The sequence below is a fragment of the Lithobates pipiens genome, unplaced genomic scaffold (genome assembly GCF_037356315.1).
Source record: "Lithobates pipiens isolate NorthernLeopardFrog02 unplaced genomic scaffold, aLitPip1_a1.2 Scaffold_18, whole genome shotgun sequence".
NCBI lineage: Eukaryota > Metazoa > Chordata > Amphibia > Anura > Ranidae > Lithobates > Lithobates pipiens.
The window spans coordinates 335,205,699-335,224,767 of record NW_027507758.1 but is presented as its reverse complement, the minus strand read 5'-3'; positions in this window follow the sequence as shown (position 1 = coordinate 335,224,767).

Genomic DNA, 19,069 nt, shown 5'->3' with positions numbered 1-19,069 from the left:
TTGGTATAGGGTGCTACGGTACATAGGCTTGAGTGCGGTACAGTCTGCTGTTCTGTAAGGACCGCTATCGGTCCACAATAGATAGGGTTGACGTGCACCACTGCTGACCGCTCACCTATACTGCAGCAGTCCTTCAGCGGTATAGGGACTGACGTACAGTCTGCTAAACACTAATACACAACCTGCTTGTTCCACAAAAGTTCTTATAAGGACTGGTAACTTGGTATAGGGTGCTACGGTACATAGGCTTGAGTGCGGTACAGTCTGCTGTTCTGTAAGGACCGCTATCGGTCCACAATAGATAGGGTTGACGTGCACCACTGCTGACCGCTGCCCTATACTGCAGCAGTCCTTCAGCGGTATAGGGACTGACGTACAGTCTGCTAAACACTAATACACAACCTGCTTGGTCCACAAAAGTTCTTATAAGGACTGGTAACTTGGTATAGGGTGCTACGGTACATAGGCTTGAGTGCGGTACAGTCTGCTGTTCTGTAAGGACCGCTATCGGTCCACAATAGATAGGGTTGACGTGCACCACTGCTGACCGCTCACCTATACTGCAGCAGTCCTTCAGCGGTATAGGGACTGACGTACAGTCTGCTAATCACTAACACACAACCTGCTTGTTCCACAAAAGTTCTTATAAGGACTGGTAACTTGGTATAGGGTGCTACGGTACATAGGCTTGAGTGCGGTACAGTCTGCTGTTCTGTAAGGACCGCTATCGGTCCACAATAGATAGGGTTGACGTGCACCACTGCTGACCGCTGCCCTATACTGCAGCAGTCCTTCAGCGGTATAGGGACTGACGTACAGTCTGCTAAACACTAATACACAACCTGCTTGGTCCACAAAAGTTCTTATAAGGACTGGTAACTTGGTATAGGGTGCTACGGTACATAGGCTTGAGTGCGGTACAGTCTGCTGTTCTGTAAGGACCGCTATCGGTCCACAATAGATAGGGTTGACGTGCACCACTGCTGACCGCTGCCCTATACTGCAGCAGTCCTTCAGCGGTATAGGGACTGACGTACAGTCTGCTAAACACTAATACACAACCTGCTTGGTCCACAAAAGTTCTTATAAGGACTGGTAACTTGGTATAGGGTGCTACGGTACATAGGCTTGAGTGCGGTACAGTCTGCTGTTCTGTAAGGACCGCTATCGGTCCACAATAGATAGGGTTGACGTGCACCACTGCTGACCGCTGCCCTATACTGCAGCAGTCCTTCAGCGGTATAGGGACTGACGTACAGTCTGCTAAACACTAATACACAACCTGCTTGGTCCACAAAAGTTCTTATAAGGACTGGTAACTTGGTATAGGGTGCTACGGTACATAGGCTTGAGTGCGGTACAGTCTGCTGTTCTGTAAGGACCGCTATAGGTCCACAATAGATAGGGTTGACGTGCACCACTGCTGACCGCTCACCTATACTGCAGCAGTCCTTCAGCGGTATAGGGACTAAGAGTTTTGTCACAGGGTCATTTAAAAAATGACATGCAGAGGAAGAGGCAGGCCCTTCCGCAGGGGTGGTAGGGGTAGGGCAGGAGCAACAGGCTTGAGCCAAAGTGGGAAGTTGCAGAAGGTGCGTTCAATTACTTTAAAGGATGCACCAGACTTGGTTGAGTGGCTCGCTCAGCCTTACTCTTCTGCACCCTCCTCATCCTCTCGATCTGCACCCTCTTCTTCACTCTCTGCTATGTGCACCCCCAAAGACACTACCACCAACAACACGACCACCACCACCACCACCACATACCTTCCGCTTGAGTCACTGGAATTATTTTCCGATCCATATCAAGAGGACATTTCTGATGCGCAGCCACTCTTGGTATTGGATCAGGAAGAGGAGGTAGCAACAAGCGCTACTCAGCAGTCTGACGCCAGTACCCAGATCAGCCCAAGGAGGAGGTTGGTCCCCGGTGTTGCTGCCTACTCCGAGATCTCTACTTATAGCGGTGGGGAAGGTGACGTTGATGATGACGTGTCTAGTGATGTCACGTGGGTGCCCACAAGAGAGGAAGAGGAGGGGAGTTCAGAGGGAGATATGGACCAGCAGATAGGGAGGAGAAGCAGCAATGACTTACATTGCACAGCAGGGACAAAGCAGACTGCAAATGTATCAGGAGCGAGTCATCGACCATGTACGGTCACATCTGGCGCTCCCAGGACACCGGCACATGGCTCCGCAGTGTGGGCTTTTTTTAACGTGTCCGCTGCTGACAATAGCGTTGCCATCTGCAATCTTTGCAGTCAACGCGTTAGTCGCGGTAAGCCCAATACTCACCTAGGGACGACCGCCTTAAGAAGGCACATGAGCAGCCATCACCGAGCCCAGTGGGAGCAACGGAACACACAAAGCCACACTGCAGGCTCTCACCGTCCAGCCTCGTCTTCTACTTCTCCTTCTCCTCTCTCCTCACAATTGTCCTCCACTCCACCTTCCATCACGCCAAGCTCACATTTTTCTGCAAAAAGGCAGGCTTCCGTGGGCCTAATGTTTGAGCGTAAAAAAATGATGATGCCGGATAACCCTCTTGCCCAACGGTTGGCGGCTGGCTTGTCAGAACTCATAGCCCGCCAACTACTGCCATATAAACTGGTGGACTCGGAGGCCTTTCGCAAATTTGTGGCCATTGGAACACCACAATGGAAGGTCCCAGGAAGGAAGTATTTCTCAGAGAAGGGCATCCCAGAGCTATATGGCCATGTTCAGCGGCAAGTGAATGTATCTCTGGCACACAGTGTCGGTGCCAAGATACATCTGACCACAGACACGTGGTCTAGCAAACACGGGCAGGGAAGGTATATCAGTTTTACTGCCCACTGGGTGAACCTTCTGACGGCCGTCAAGCATGTAACCCGTGGCACCCGTGTAGATTTGGTTTTACCGCCACGGATTGCATGCAGGCCTGACTCTTCTTCTCCTCCTCCTACTCCATCCTCCTCCCTCTCCTCCTCAGCTGCCTCCTCCTTTTCCGCTGCTAGCGTCTCTTCCACTGCACCGCCCAAGCTCCCCAGAACCTATTCCACATGCCAGGTGAGACGTTGCCATGCCGTGCTGCGTCTGTTGTGCCTGGAAGCAAAGAGCCACACTGGCCCGGCACTCCTTTCAGCTTTGCGTTCACAGGCAGATGAGTGGCTAACACCGCTCAATTTGACAGTTGGTAAAGTGGTGTGTGACAACGGTGCCAATCTGCTTAGCGCATTGAAACAGGGCAAAATCACGCACGTGCCGTGCATGGCACACGTCTTAAACTTGGTCGTGCAGCGATTCCTTGTCAAATACCCTGGGGTCCAGGACATCTTGCGGCAGGCAAGGAAAATCTCGGCCCATTTCAGAAGATCTTACACGGCCATGGCTCGCCTTGCTGACATTCAGCGGCGACACCATCTGCCGGTCAGACGTCTTATTTGCGATTGCCCGACGCGATGGAACTCAACCTTCTATATGCTTGATAGGCTGCTCCAGCAGAAACGTGCAGTTAACGTCTACCTGTATGAACTCTGCGAAAGAAACGGTTCTGGGGAGCTGGGTTTTTTTTCACCGCGCCAGTGGCTGCTCATGCGCGACACATGCAGACTTCTGCGGCCATTTGAGGAGATCACCAAACTGGTCAGTCGCAGCCATGGCGCCATCAGTGACATGGTACCTTATGCCTTCTTTCTGGAGCGTGCATTGCGTCGTGTCATTGATCAGGCTGTGGAGGAGCAGGAGCGGGAAGATGAGGAAGTCGCAATGCTGGATGAATTCCCAGGGGGGGCTACTCTATCTGAGACAAGTCAACAACAGGAGTCTGATGAGGAGTCAGAGGAGGATGGTGCCGGGGCGGATGAGCAGGAGCAAGAAGAGCATGCTTTAAACCTTTCTGGGATCCCTGTTGTGCGAGGATGGGGAGAGGAGAATGAAGAGGACGACATTATCCTGGATGATGAGCAGGAGCCAGGCCACCACACCGCTTCCACTTTAGTGCAAATGGGGGCCTTCATGCTCCAGTGTTTTAATAGGGACCCCCGTATAAAAAGCATGAGGGTCAAGGACCAGTACTGGGTGGCAACGTACTTAGACCCCCGGTACAAACACAAAATGGCGGAAATGTTACCGCCGTCGCAGAGGGCTGTCAGAATGCAGCACTTCCAGGCCTTGCTTCGAGAAATGCTGCATTCTGCTTTTGCGTGCGCTGGCAGAGGAGCAATTCCCACTCCCAGAGAAGGATTTGCGGGTACCAATCCAACAGCGCCTGCAAGAAGAGGCCGGTTTGAAGATGTGTTGGTGACTTCGGATATGAGGTCATTCTTTCAGCCGACCCATCGACAGGTGTCATCCGGATCCAGCATCAGGGAACGCCTAGACCGTCAGGTGTCCGACTACATTGGGTTAACGGCCGATGTGGACGCTCTGAGGAGTGATGAACCCCTAGACTACTGGGTGGGCAGGCTTGACCTCTGGCCAGAGCTTGCCCAATTTGCAATCGAACTGTTGGCTTGCCCCTCATCCAGTGTCCTGTCCGAAAGGACGTTCAGCGCAGCAGGGGGGATTGTGACCGATAAGCGTACTCGCCTAGCTCACCACAGTGTTAACTACCTCACATTTCTAAAAATGAATGAGGCATGGATCTCGGAGGAATTCAACACATGTGACCAGTAGACCATGTATATGTCTATAAACTATTTTTTTAATCAAGCACACAGACCTTCTTAATTCATTTGGCTCACTTCCTTGACCCAAAAAAGCACACCGTACTATATGCCCCTACCCTCCTCTTTGAAGAGGTTGAGCGGTGTCATATTTCTACTGGGGCTGCTTATGATATCCCTGTGCTGTGCTGACTTCCTCCTGGGGGTTCTTATTATGAAGGGATCACACTATCCCTGTGCTGTGCTGACTTCCTCCTGGGGGTTCTTATTATGAGGGGATCACACCATCCCTGTGCTGTGCTGACTTCCTCCTGGGGCTGCTTACGGTGCTGCTGTCAGTGCTGTATGTCACGGTGCTGCTGTCAGCGCTGTATGTCACGGTGCTGCTGTCAGCGCTGTATGTCACGGTGCTGCTGTCAGCGCTGTATGTCACGGTGCTGCTGTCAGCGCTGTATGTCACGGTGCTGCTGTCAGCGCTGTATGTCACGGTGCTGCTGTCAGCGCTGTATGTCACGGTGCTGCTGTCAGCGCTGTATGTCACGGTGCTGCTGTCAGCGCTGTATGTCACGGTGCTGCTGTCAGCGCTGTATGTCACGGTGCTGCTGTCAGCGCTGTATGTCACGGTGCTGCTGTCAGCGCTGTATGTCACGGTGCTGCTGTCAGTGCTCTGTATTACGGTGCTGCTGTCAGATGCCTCTATCACGGTGCATGTGTCATTCCGGTATGTCACGCTGCTGGTGATCATCTCCTGCACCCTCTTCTTTGCCTACCCTGGTCCCTGACCTTCCCTCTCCTCCATTGCCTTCATTAGCTCCATAGTCCTGAATTGTTAGAACAATTTCCCAAATAAAATAAAAATGCTTGTAGTTATCGATCCCAAATTCACCTCATACATGTATTATGTCATTGTCCAGATGGTGGGACTACGTTTTACCCCCTAATAATTACCACGTGGCCGCAAATTCGACATGAAGGTTTGCAAAGTTCGCCTCCCATTGAAGTCAATGGGGCCCGCGGCGAACGGTCGGTTTCGCGAACGTTTGGGTCCGTTCGCATTTCGCGTTCGCGAAACGTCCCGTCGGAAGTTCGTCCATCACTATTGGTAAGTGAAGGAACTCACACCAAACAAATGGAGTGTGATGAAGACACCCTTGGGGATCCCTGGTATCTCCCTAGAGTCTGCAGAGGCACGAGAAAAAGAGTAAATTGTATCTAAATTGTATTAAAATTACCAGTGAAGTAACACATGATAATTAACTTGTGAACATACCTGGAAAAGTCCAGGAGAAAGCTGAATTTGAACCAGTTCTAAATGCCAGATAGTAAAGTAATCCGTGTATTGTCAGATATAAATTGTCAATATTATGCTTCACAGCAAAGGGCATTAGTCTATACAGATCTAAAATACAAAAAGGGAAAAAAGAAAAGAAGGACAAATCCCAACGTCAATAGGTGTCCTTAATTAAGTTTATACTAGGGGTAAAGGTTCTATACCAGGACACAAAGGACCATCCTCTGTGTCCGATAAAGATTTCCAGTTCATACCTGTTTGTTGTAGTAATGTTTAAAATCAATTGATTCAGATGATTCAGATGAATTGACAATTTATATCTGACAATACACGGATTACTTTACTATCTGGCATTTAGAACTGGTTCAAATTCAGCTTTCTCCTGGACTTTTCCAGGTATGTTCACAAGTTAATTATCATGTGTTACTTCACTGGTAATTTTAATACAATTTAGATACAATTTACTCTTTTTCTCGTGCCTCTGCAGACTCTAGGGAGATACCAGGGATCCCCAAGGGTGTCCTCATCACACTCCATTTGTTTGGTGTGAGTTCCTTCACTTACCAATAACGATTACCTACAGTAGTGACAAATGATAAACAAACTCATAAATCTCAAGGGGTAAGATGTTTTAGTTTTAATTTTAATTTATATAACCTAATTTGTAATCTCCTAATTGGAGAACTTTGTTATCACACAATTTGTGTCTATGAATTTGGATTTTATCCATATAATAGAATGTTTTTTTTCTCACAAATATTTTATTTTTCTGTTTACTAATAATTATGCCCTAGTTCTAGATGTATTTAATCACTGCTCTGGTCTAACTATAGATCAGAGTGGAATTACTTATTACAACTATCTAAGTTTATATCTGGAGTTTGTGAGGGACACATTGTGTGCCCCCTAGGACTCCTTATATTTACACAACTGCTTATATAATTATTCTTTGTATATTTTCAGTTTTTTCTGTATATCGCTGTTTGCTGCAATGTCCTGAGGAAGCTCAGAAGAGCGAAACATGTAGGAAAGAAACAATGCAGGCTCAATAGTATACAAATGTGGTAATCTGTGGAATCCTGTAGTATCTGCACCAGTGTTTGTATATCTATATTCATTATACTATATGTATATGGAGAAAATTGTTTTCCTTATTTAAGCATGTATTTTGTACATTTAATAAAACTTTATTGATTTTAATTATTGTGTTTATATATATGGTACCGTTATAAAAATCCCGGGGGTTGGTTACCCTCCAGTCCCCTGTTAGCCCTCTTTTCCCTTTCTAAAAAATTATTCATTTTCACAGGTTTCATTTTGCATCTAAATTCTCTGCATGCTATTATTCAAGCTATCATTGCTTGCTCAGTGCTTGTTTCTCAATCAAGTAAAAATGTTATTAGAATTGTACGAAATGTCATTTAGATCATTTAATATGTTTAAGGACTGGGAGGAGGAGGGTGTTTTCTATTCTATTTTTTTCTTTCATTTCTTAAGCTTTTGTTTTCTGGGTTTGGTTTGCAGGGTCTGGTCTCCCACTATGTGATCCAGCGCTTTTCATCCACTTCTGAGGCCACAGATCTACAGTATCTCACAAAAGTGAATATACCCCTCACATTTTTGTAAATATTATATTATATCCTAAACATATATTATATTCTTTCATGTGACAACACTAAATAAATTACACTTTTCTACAATGTAAAGTAGTGAGTGTACAGCTTGTATAAAAGTGTACATTTTCTGTCCCCTCAAAATAACTCAACGCACAGCCATTAATGTCTAAACCACTGGCAATAAAAGTGAGTACACGCCTAAGTGAAAATGTCCAAATTGAGCCCAAACTGTCAATATTTTGTGTGGCCACCATTATTTTCCAGCACTGCCTTAACCCTCTTGGGCATGGAGTTCACCAGAGCTTCACAGGTTGCCACTAGAGTCCTCTTCCACTCCTCCATCACGGAGCTGGTGGATGTTTGAGGATTTCCCACAGATGTTCAATAGGGTTTGGGTCGGCAGACATGCTTGGGCAGTCCATCATCTTTCCCCTCAGCTTCTTTAGCAAGGCAGTGGTCATCTTGGAGGTGTGTTTGGGGTCATTGTCATGTTGGAATACTGCCAGCGGCCCAGTCTCCGAACAGGGGGGTTCATGCTCGGCTTCAGTACATCCCAATACATGTTGCCATTCGTGGTTCCCCCAATGAACTGTAGCTCCCCAATGATGGCAGCACTCATGCAGCCCCAGACCATGACACTCCCACCACCATGCTTGACGATATGAGCCGAATACCCCCCGGTTCGGTTTGCGGCAGAACATGCAAACAGACCAAAAATTTGTGCGAACATGCGAACCACGTTAAAGTCTATGGGACTCTAATGTGAAAAATCAAAAGTGGTAATTTTAAAGGCTAATATGCAAGTTATTGTCATAAAAAGTGTTTGGGGACCCGGGTCCTGCCCCAGGGGACATAAATCAATGCAAAAAAAGTTTTAAAATGGCAATTTTTTCAGGAGCAGTGATTTTATTCATGAAATAATAAAAGTGAAATATAATTTTAAATATCGTGCCTGGGGGGTGTCTATAGTATGCCTGTAAAGTGGTGCATTTTCACGTGTTTAGAACAGTCCCTGCACAAAATGACAATTCTAAAGAAAAAAAGCTGTAATGTAATGTTGCCCCCCCCAGGGGCGGATCCAGGGGGGGGGGCAACGGGTCAATTGCCCCCTCCGAGAATACCACCAGCTGATGACAGCATGGCCGGTTCCGCGGGTCCAATCGTGGCCGGTTCCGCGGGTACCCGCGGGCCGGTTCCGTGAGTCCAATCGCGGCTGGTTCCACGGGTACCCGCAGCCGGTTCCGCGGGTCCAATCGCGGCCGGTTCCGCGGGTCCAATCGCGGCTGGTTCCGCGGGTACCCGCGGCCGGTTCCGCGGGTCCAATCGCGGTCGGTTCCGCGGGTACCCGCGCTGAGTGGACGGGTGAGGGGGGGGGGGGCAGCTGGTCGGCTTAGGAGGGCTGCTGGCCAATCAGGAAGCCAGCAGGCAGGGGAGCAGGGAGATGACATCATCTCTCACTGCCCTGCATCCCTCCAGTCCTGCCCTCACTGTGTAGGAAGCTGTGTGCAGCAGAGAGATTGCATCATCTCTCTGCTGCCTATCTTCACTCTGGGACCCAACAAAAGACCACCAGTAGGTGACAATCCGCAATGTGTGGCAGGCTACGTGGCAAGTGGCAATCCGCAATGTGTGGCAGACTACGTGGCAAGTGGCAATCCACAATGTGTGGCAGGTGACGTGGCAAGTGACAATCCGCAATGTGTAGCAGGTGACGTGGCAAGTGACAATCCGCAATGTGTGGCAGGTGACGTGGCAAGTGACAATCCGCAATGTGTGGCAGGCTACGTGGCAAGTGGCAATCCGCAATGTGTGGCAGGTGACGTGGCAAGTGACAATCCGCAATGTGTGGCAGGTGACGTGGCAAGTAACAATCCGCAATGTGTGGCAGACTACGTGGCAAGTGGCAATCCACAATGTGTGGCAGACTACGTGGCAAGTGGCAATCCACAATGTGTGGCAGGTGACGTGGCAAGTGACAATCCGCAATGTGTGGCAGGTGACGTGGCAAGTGACAATCCGCAATGTGTGGCAGGCTACGTGGCAAGTGACAATCCGCAATGTGTGGCAGGTGACGTGGCAAGTGGCAATCCGCAATGTGTGGCAGGCAACGTGGCAAGTGACAATCCGCAATGTGTGGCAGGTGACGTGGCAAGTGACAATCCGCAATGTGTGGCAGGCTACGTGGCAAGTGACAATCCGCAATGTGTGGCAGGCAACGTGGCAAGTGACAATCCGCAATGTGTGGCAGGTGACGTGGCAAGTGACAATCCCCAATGTGTGGCAGGTGACGTGGCAAGTGGCAATCCGCAATGTGTCGCAGGCTACGTGGCAATCCGCATCTGGTGGCAGGCGACGTGGCAAGTGACAATCCGCAATGTGTGGCAGGTGACGTGGCAAGTCACAATCCGCAATGTGTGGCAGGTGACGTGGCAAGTGGCAATCTGCAATGTGTGGCAGGCTACGTGGCAAGTGACAATCCGCAATGTGTGGCAGGTGACGTGGCAAGTAACAATCCGCATTTGGTGACAAGTGACAATCCACATTTGGTGGCAGGCGACATGGCAAGTGACATCCTCAGGGCTCCCACTGATTCTGCAATATGGTGAGTTGAACCATTTAATTTTATATTACAATGTATTAATAGAAATAATGCGCTTCAATCATCCTGACACCATAACAACCATGGTGCCGTAATGATTGAAGCGCCAATACCAGCCATTTCCCATATAAATTGCCCCCCAAAAACATATTTTATAGCAGTGCCCCTCCCGAGATTAGACTCTGGATCCGCCCCTGCCCCCCCCTCCCATTACTGGGCCCTTTGGGTCTGGTATGGATATTAACCACTTGACAACCGGCCCATAGCCGAATGACGGCTACAGGGTGGTTATTTAACTCTGAGAGGCCATCATCGCGGCCATTTACGACGTGATCGCTCCATCAAATGACGGAGAGATCACTAGTAAACATAACATGACGCCGGTTCCTCCCTCTCTGTACCAATCGGTACAGCGGAGGGGGAAGAGATCGGTGTCAGCAGCGCTGTGGGCTGCATCTGCAGTGCCCACATCGATGCTCAACGAAAATGAACCCCTCAATTCCCTGCCAATACTCTGCAATACCCAATACCCTGCAATACCCAATACCCTGCCAAAACTCTGCAATACCCTGCAATACCCAATACCCTGCCAATACTCTGCAATACCAAATACCCTGCCAATACTCTGCAATACCCTGCAAATACTCTGCAATACCCAATACCCTGCCAATACTCTGCAATAGCCTGCCAATACTCTGCAATACCCTGCCAATACTCTGTCATTTTTTTTATTTCAGGCTTTCCAGCCTAGAGGTGAGATGTGGGGTCTTATTGAGGGATGATTGGCCCATGCGACTCCAGAAAAAGCTGAAATTGCTGAAACCTGGACCCGGAGAGAACTAACCGAAAGGGAGATATCCAATCCTGATTGTAAAAAGCTTAAAACGTCCCGGACTGTCAGGGTATTACAGAAACTGGACCTTGAAGACAAGTGATCTGCAAACTTCGCCCAAATTCTCTCATATACCCGGTTAGTACTACTTCTTTGTGCACTAAGAAGAGTGGGAATGACTTCTTCAGGACAGCCTAAAGCCTTCAACTGTCCCTTTCAAAAACCAAGCCTTTAGGCGCAGGTGATCCGGGCAAGGATGTAATCTCGACCCTTGAGACAGAAGGTCTGGTCTGGATGGTAAAGGAATTGGATCCCTGACACTGAGGAGCATCAGAAGCGGAAACCAGGGTCTGTTGGGCCAATAAGGGATTATGGCTATCACTTTTGCGGTCTCTGACCTGAGTCTCCTTAGAAACTGATGAATGATAGGAGTTGGAGGAGGCATAGGCCCTGTGGAACCACCATTTCTCCGTCAAGGCACCCACCCCGCTTGAGGATCCCTGTACCTTGAATAATACTTCTCCAGTTTTTTGTTGCAGGGAGAGGCAAACAGGTCGACTTCTGGGGAGAGCCCCATTGTCAGGATCCAGTTGAACACTTCCTCGTGAAGAGACCACTCGTTGTTGTCCAGAAGTATCCGGGAAAGAAAGTCTGCCTGAACGTTCTGAATCCCCAGGACATAGGTTGCTGTCAGATCCTTCAGGTTCCTCTGAGCCCAGGTCATGATCGGTTCCACCTCGTGGAGGAGGGATAGACTTCGGGTACCCCCTTGCCTTCTTATGTACGCTACTGCTGTGGTATTGTCTAGCCTGAGTAAGACCGAGGCTCCTGAAATCAGATGCCGAAAGGCTAGCAGAGCTTGAAAGGCTGCCCTTAACTCCAGGATGTTTGACACCGTCCTTCTGGAGGGGAGAATCCAGGTGCCCTGAGCCACTTTCGCCAGACAGTGGGCGCCCCAGCCTCTGTTGCTGGCATCCGTTGTTATGGTAACCCATGAGATGGGGAGAATGGAATGGCAGTTGCAGAGATTTTCCCGTTGGAGCCACCACGGAAGGGAATTCCTCATGGATAGGGTGATCCGAATCAGCTGGGTTTTGCTGCCTGACCATTGAAGAAGGAAACCCTTCTGAAAGGGCCTCATCCTCCACTGTGCCCACCTCACCATCGGAATTGTCGCTACCATAGTGCCTATAATTTTCAGGCACTGGAAAGCCTGGAGATGAGAGGCAGAGAGGGCTGGACGGATTCTGTCCCTGACCACTGACAACTTCTCTTCTGGTAATGAGATGGTGCCTCTGACAGTGTTAAATAGGGCCCCTAAGAACACCAGCCGCTGAGATGGGACCAGCTGGCTCTTCTCCAAGTTCAAGATCCACCCGAACTCCTGTAGGGTGGAGATGACCTGCTTTCTGTGTACCAGAAGTTGATCCTTGTCTTGAGCCAACAACAGAAGGTCGTCTAAGTAGTGATGTAGACGAATCCCTTTGGTTCTCAGAAGAGCTACCACTGCCAACAGTACTTTTGAAAATACACAAGGAGAAGTTGATAGCCCGAAGGGAAGGCATGTAAATTTAAAATGGCTTTCGCCCACGGAGAAGCGGAGATACTGCTGGTAATTTTCTGCAACTGGGACATGAAAATAGGCGTCCTTGAGGTCTATGGAGACCATCCAGTCCCCTGCTTGAACAGATTGTTGAATTGTGGATAATGGCTCCATCTTGAATTTTTCTTTTTTGATAAAACTGTTCAAGTGAGTTAGATCTATGACTGGCCTCCAGGCCCCGCTCTTTTTCTGGACCATAAACAAAGGAGAGTAGATTCCCATGCCTCGCTGAATGACTGGAACATGGATAACGGCGCCTTGAGCCAACAAAGATTCCACTTGGGCTAGAAGAATTAGCCTTTTTTCATCTGAAGCCGGAAGAGAGGTGGGGACCCATCTGAGCCTGGGAGATTCCTTGAAGGTCCAAACATGACCCGAGGAGACAGTCTTGACGGTCCAGAAGTCTTGGATCGAGGCCGCCCAGACATGGCGAAAGTGGAAAAGATGAGCCCCCACCTGCCCTGTCTGAGTGGGCCCAACCTCAAAAGGATTTAGTCGGTTCCCTCTCTCCCTTTAAATCACTTTTTGTAGATTTTTTAAAAGAGGATTGTCTTGATTTCCAGGAGCTGGAAAATTCAAGGCCCAGTCTGTAACTGCGAGCTTCCCTGGCTCGTTCCTGGTACTGTCTCTTTGGAAAAGACCTTCTCTGGGCTTGCAAACGCCGGTCCTGGGGAAGGAACCCCGACTTCCCACCAGTGGCTCGGGTAATAGCCTCATCCAACTTATTGCCGAAAAGGGAGGACCCTTCAAAGGGGATACGGCACCATACTTGTTTTGAGGCTGGGTCCGCCAGCCAAGGGCGGAGCCACAGAGCCCGTTTGGCCGTAACAGAAGAAATCACCCGAGCCACCAGGCGTATGATGTCGATAGAGGCCTCCCCAAGAAAGGCTAAGTTCTTGGATAGGCGAGCTCTTAGCCGTATCTTCAGAGATATTTCTAAGCGTCTCATCTACACTATCCGTCCATATCTCCATTGCTTTGGACATAGCGGCCAGAGCTAGCGCTGGCTTACAGGCCATTCCTGCTGTGAGATACACTCTCTTCAAATCAGCATCAATCCGTCTGTCCAGAACATCCTTAAAAGACACAGTATCCTCTAAGGGAAGTGCGACATGTTTCACCAGCCTCATGACTGCTGCGTCTACCAACGGCACTGACTCCAAATGCTTCACCTTTTCTTCATTGAAAGGATAGAGTTTCGAAACCTTTGATAGCATGGAATATTTCTTCTCCACCTTGCCCCATTCATCTGTGATAATCTCACCTAGCTCAGAGATAAAAGGAAAATTAACCCGTTCCTTCTTTAATTGCTTAAAGAATTTTCTCTGTTTGGAAGGAGCCGCCACAGAATCTTCCCAGTTCAGTGTCTCTCTAACAGCTCTGACCAGAGGAGGAAGTAGAGCGAAATCAAAACCCACACAGGGATCACTTTCATCAGAGTCACTGTCAGATATGGCAGCTGAGGGGTGGCTATGCGCAGAGGATTCCCAAGTATCCTGCAGCTGAGTCTCCCTTCCTGGAGAAAGTGGCGGCTCTGCCGGGGGAACATAGGACTGACCCTCAATATTTCTGAGGCACTCCTTAACACCTTTTTCCACCAGGGTTTTAAGTTGTTTATCCGTGTCACCCCTTTCATTGGAAGCCTTGGCATAGCAAGGATCGCACAAAGATTTTCCTGCCGGTACAAGAGCTCTGCACCCCCAACAGGCACTATCTGAGTGACTAGATTGAGTCCTCGAGGAGTGCGACCGTTCCTCACTACGGTGTCCTGATCTTGAGGAGGAACCATAATGTTTTGATTTGGAAGAGGAGTCCCGGTGATGCGACTTGGAGGAGTCGCTCCCTCTATGAGAGCTGCAATGCTGTTCTGACCTGGAAGGGCGGAAACAGGAACAAGACAAGAAATCACAAGAGACAAGACATCAGGACAGAGCTAACAGATAAATACCCCTCCCCCACCAGACCTTCAGGTGATCATTAAAAATACCTTTTATGAGAGGGCTGGCCACAAACAGGTGGTAAAGAATCCATGTCCTCAGCGATATCCATACGCGCTGAAAAGATGACAAGGGATCAGTGCAAGGGACAGGGAAGGGATAGCCACCCTGTCCCAGAATGCCACTTACCAATAGATGCAACACAGAGGCAGGGGGAAGTCACCGCAACAGCCCGCAAGCATTCCCAAAGCTTGCAGACTAATTCCCCGTTTAAATAGCCCGCCCCTGTGATGTCACCGCCATGCCTGTGCGCATGCGGGAAATAGCGGCAATTTGCCGCTATCGCGCATGCGCGAAACCAAGCCTCGATCTCAACCGCATTCGCGTATGCGCAGTACGGCCGAGAACGCAAACCCGGAAGTAGAACGGTGGCTGGAATGCGAAAGAACCAGCCGCCATGCCTGCACATACAAACAAACAGAAAAAACGAAGACAGATAAAAGATACAAAAACTGCTGCCATAATGAACTTATAGAACCTCTCACCACTCCCACCACGATCGATCACTCGGCCGAAGGTAAGGTAAGATGACACCGGACTTTCCAGGGGGCAAAACAGGTCACCTGCTAATAGCTGGCTATCCGACCAATGCGCAGCCTGCCTGTCAGTGGCCAGGACATGGGCTTCTTCACAGCGCCTCTTCCACTGCCCACTCCATACCCTGCTAATAGCTAGGGCTTAGCGGAGTAATGCGACTTTCCAGACCCAGAGTCGCAGACCGGCCGACCTCGATCGTGGGGATGATGAATCTTCAGGTAGAAAGACCACCTCTGGGTCCTTCGGAGGAGGACAAAAAAAGAACACGGCCAGGGGCAGGGAGCAAAGATTTATGGGAGTAGTGTCCTATAGGGTAGTGGAGACGGGACTTAACCCACACGTTGCTGCCATGGGGTCTGTCAAGAAATAGTTTTTTTTTTTTAAACACGTTTAAAAAAATTGCTGCGCAAATACCGTGCATGATAAAAAGTTGCAACGACCACCATTGTATTCTCTAGGGTCTTTGCTAAAAAACATATATAATGTTTTGGGGTTCTATGTAATTTTCTAGCAAATAAATGATGATTTTTACATGTAGGAGAGAAATGTTAGAATTGGCCTGGGTGCTCCAGAACGCCTGATGGTGCTCCCTGCATGTTGGGCCTCTGTATGTGGCCACGTTGTGTAAAAGTCTCACACATGTGGTATCGCCATACTCGGGAGTAATAGCAGAATGTGTTTTGGGGTATAATTTGTGGTATGCATATGCTGTGTGTGTAAAATAACCTGATAATATGACAATTTTGTGAAAAAAAAAAAAAGGAAAAAAAATCTTGATTTTGCAAAGAATTGTAGGAAAAAATTACAACTTCAAAAAACTCATTATGCCTCTTACTAAATACTTTGGAATGTCTTCTTTCCAAAAAGAGGTAATTTGGGCAGCATTTGTACTTTTCTGGCATGTTAGGGTCTCAAGAAATGAGATAGGCCATCAGTCCTTCAGGTGTGATCAATTTTCAGATATTGGCACCATAGCTTGTGGACTTTCACAAAGACCAAATAATATCCACCAATTTGTACTTATTTTTACCAAAGATATGTAGTAGTATACATTTTGGCCAAAATGTATGAAGAAAAATGACTAATCTGCTAAATTTTATAACAGAAACAAAGAAAAAATCATATTTTTTTACAGAATTTTCAGTCTTTTTTCTTTTATAGCACAAAAAAATAAAAAATAAACCAGCAGCAATTAAATACCACCAAAAGAAAGCTCTATTTGTGTGAAAAAAAAGGACAAACATTTCCTATGGGTACACTGTTGCATGACTGAGTAATTGTCATTCAAAATGTGAGAGCACCGATAGCTGAAAATTGGTCTGGTTATTAAGGGTGTTTAAGTGACCAGTGGTCAAGTGGTTAAAGGGAACCCCGTACCCAAATAAAAAAAAGGTGTGGGGACCCCAGGCCCTATATACTCTGAAGAGCAGTATACAGACGGTCCCCGGGTTACAAACAAGATAGGGACTGTAGGTTTGTTGTTCAGTTGAATTTGTTTGTAATTTGGAACAGGTACATTTTTTAAGTGTAGCTCCAGCCCAAAAATCGATTTTTAAGCTTTTTGGATAATATAGGGCAGGGTTATCACACCTGTAACATTTTTTTTTGCTGTCTGTGCCCCTATTCAGAAGATTTCACCTCACATTCTGTCCCAATGACAATTGGATTTTGAAAATGTTGGGTTATTAGGGAAACAAGGATTGGTGATAAAGCTTCAGTGGAGAGACCTTTTTCCCATATTAGCTTTTGCAGGAGAGAATTTCCCTTCCTAGGGGTAGATTTCCTCTCACTTCCTGTTGTCTCTCTCTGTTTCTAAGTAGGAGTCGTTTGTAAGTAGGAGTCGGATGTTTGAAAATAGTGGACCACCTGTATATACTATACTGAATAATCTAAAATTTAAACTTGCGCTGGTGAAAAAACTGTAAAAAAGAAAACTAAAGCAGCTGCCACACACAAAGTGCTACTCACTAGAAATGTAAAATTATGAAAATGCGGCGCTCTTAAATCTTAATAAACATGTGTAACCAAGTGTAGATGAGTGCAAATGTGAATATACAAAACAAAAAACAATGTAAATAAAGTCCAAATAAATGTGCTGAATGTTCTGATCCGCAATGGAAAAAAAACTTTTGAAATGCAATGGACCACAGATGCTCCAGGACTTTTCAGGTGCAGAAATGCCACCCCCACATGTGTCCCCACTCACCAAATGGCGATGACCCCCAGCTTTGCAGTCTGGGGGTCACTTCAGGCTTATGTGATGGTATCCAAAGAAGCTCAGTAGTGGTGTTGTGCACATCAGATCAAAGGATTTCTTGTTGGAATTTCTCAGCAGAATCACTAGGCACCAAAAAAAGGATTTAAAATGGAACTAATAGTGAAAAGTACAGTTTGAAAAGAGATTCCATATACAAATGGGTACTTACAAAATAGTTGATAAAAACAGGCATGTAAAAGGATTAGAGATGGATCTGGACGCTGCTCACGAAACCAGGAAGTGCATTCCAAGGAGCAGTGCCACCGGAAATACGTCAACATGTTTCGCCAATCTACAGGGCGTTACCAAAGTATATACTATACGACCTGCCCTATACACTCTGGGGAAAATTGGGCCTTAGGTGTGGGTGGTACCAGAACACTGTAAGCCCTTACAGTTACTCTTGGTGGGCGCTGGAATGGGCCGTGCTGCAAAATATTATATCTAGAATTGTAATCACATGCCCCTGTTAAACAGGGGCAGAAATATTGGGCCTTAGGCGGTGGTGGTGGGGCCACAACACTGTAAAGCCTCACAGATACTCTTGTTGAGCGCAGGAACGGGCCCTGCTGTGAAGTATTAGATCAAAAATTGTAATTACAGGCCCCTGTTAAACAGGGGCAGAAAAATTGGGCCTTAGGTGGTGGTGGTAGTGGTACAACTCTGTAACCCCTCACAGATACTCTTGTTGGGTGCAGGAACAGGCCCTGCTGTGAAATATTAGATCAAAAATGATAATTACAATACAGTGCAGCCGTAGTGCAGTTGCTACTACTTTTCTAAATTATATTTTATATATATATATATATATATATATATATATATATATATATATATATATATTTCTTTTTTTTTTTTTTTTTTTACATACACTGCAGCTAACTGAATAATCTGCCTGCCTGCTCAATGTAAATGAGACTCTCTCTCCGTCCATGCCAACAACACACTACACGAAGCCGACGTGCAGGTGGCCTTATAAAGTGTGAGCCATAATTGATGAAAGGGACCCTGCCTTTGGCCAATTATGGCTCTCTTAGCTGAGGGCACTGTGATTGGCAAAAGCATGCAGGTCATGGTGCATGCTCTGGACAATCATCATACAGCAATGCACTGCACTCCTGCAATGCATTATGGGCCTTTACACGCCACTCAAATTTGGTGCGAACAGCCCATAATATTCGGTTTTCGATGATCTGGTGAACAGCCAATGTTCAGGTCAAACTCATGTTCAGCCCGAACAGAAAGCTCATCCCTAGACAGCATCTGAACCAAATGAGTTTATTTTGGTCTCATGGTTCCAGTAATCCATGTCCTTAGTCTGCATGTCTTCAGCAAACAGTTTGCTGGCTTATTTGTGCATAATCTTTAGAAGAGGCTTCCTTCTGGGATGAAAGCCATGCAGACCAATTTGATGCCGTGTGTGGTGTATGGTCTGAGCACTGACAGGCTGACCCCCACCCCTTTAACCTCTGCAGCAATGCTGGCAGTACTCTATTTCCCAAAGAATCTCTGGATATGAAGCTGAGCACGTGCACTCAACTTCTTTGGTCATCCTGGCTAAGCTTGTTCTGAGTGGAACCAGTACTGTTAAACCTCTGTATGGTCTTGGCCACCTTGCTGCAGCTCAGTTTCAGGGTCATGGCAATCTTCTTATAGCCTAGGCCATCTTTATGTAGAGCAACAATTCTTTTT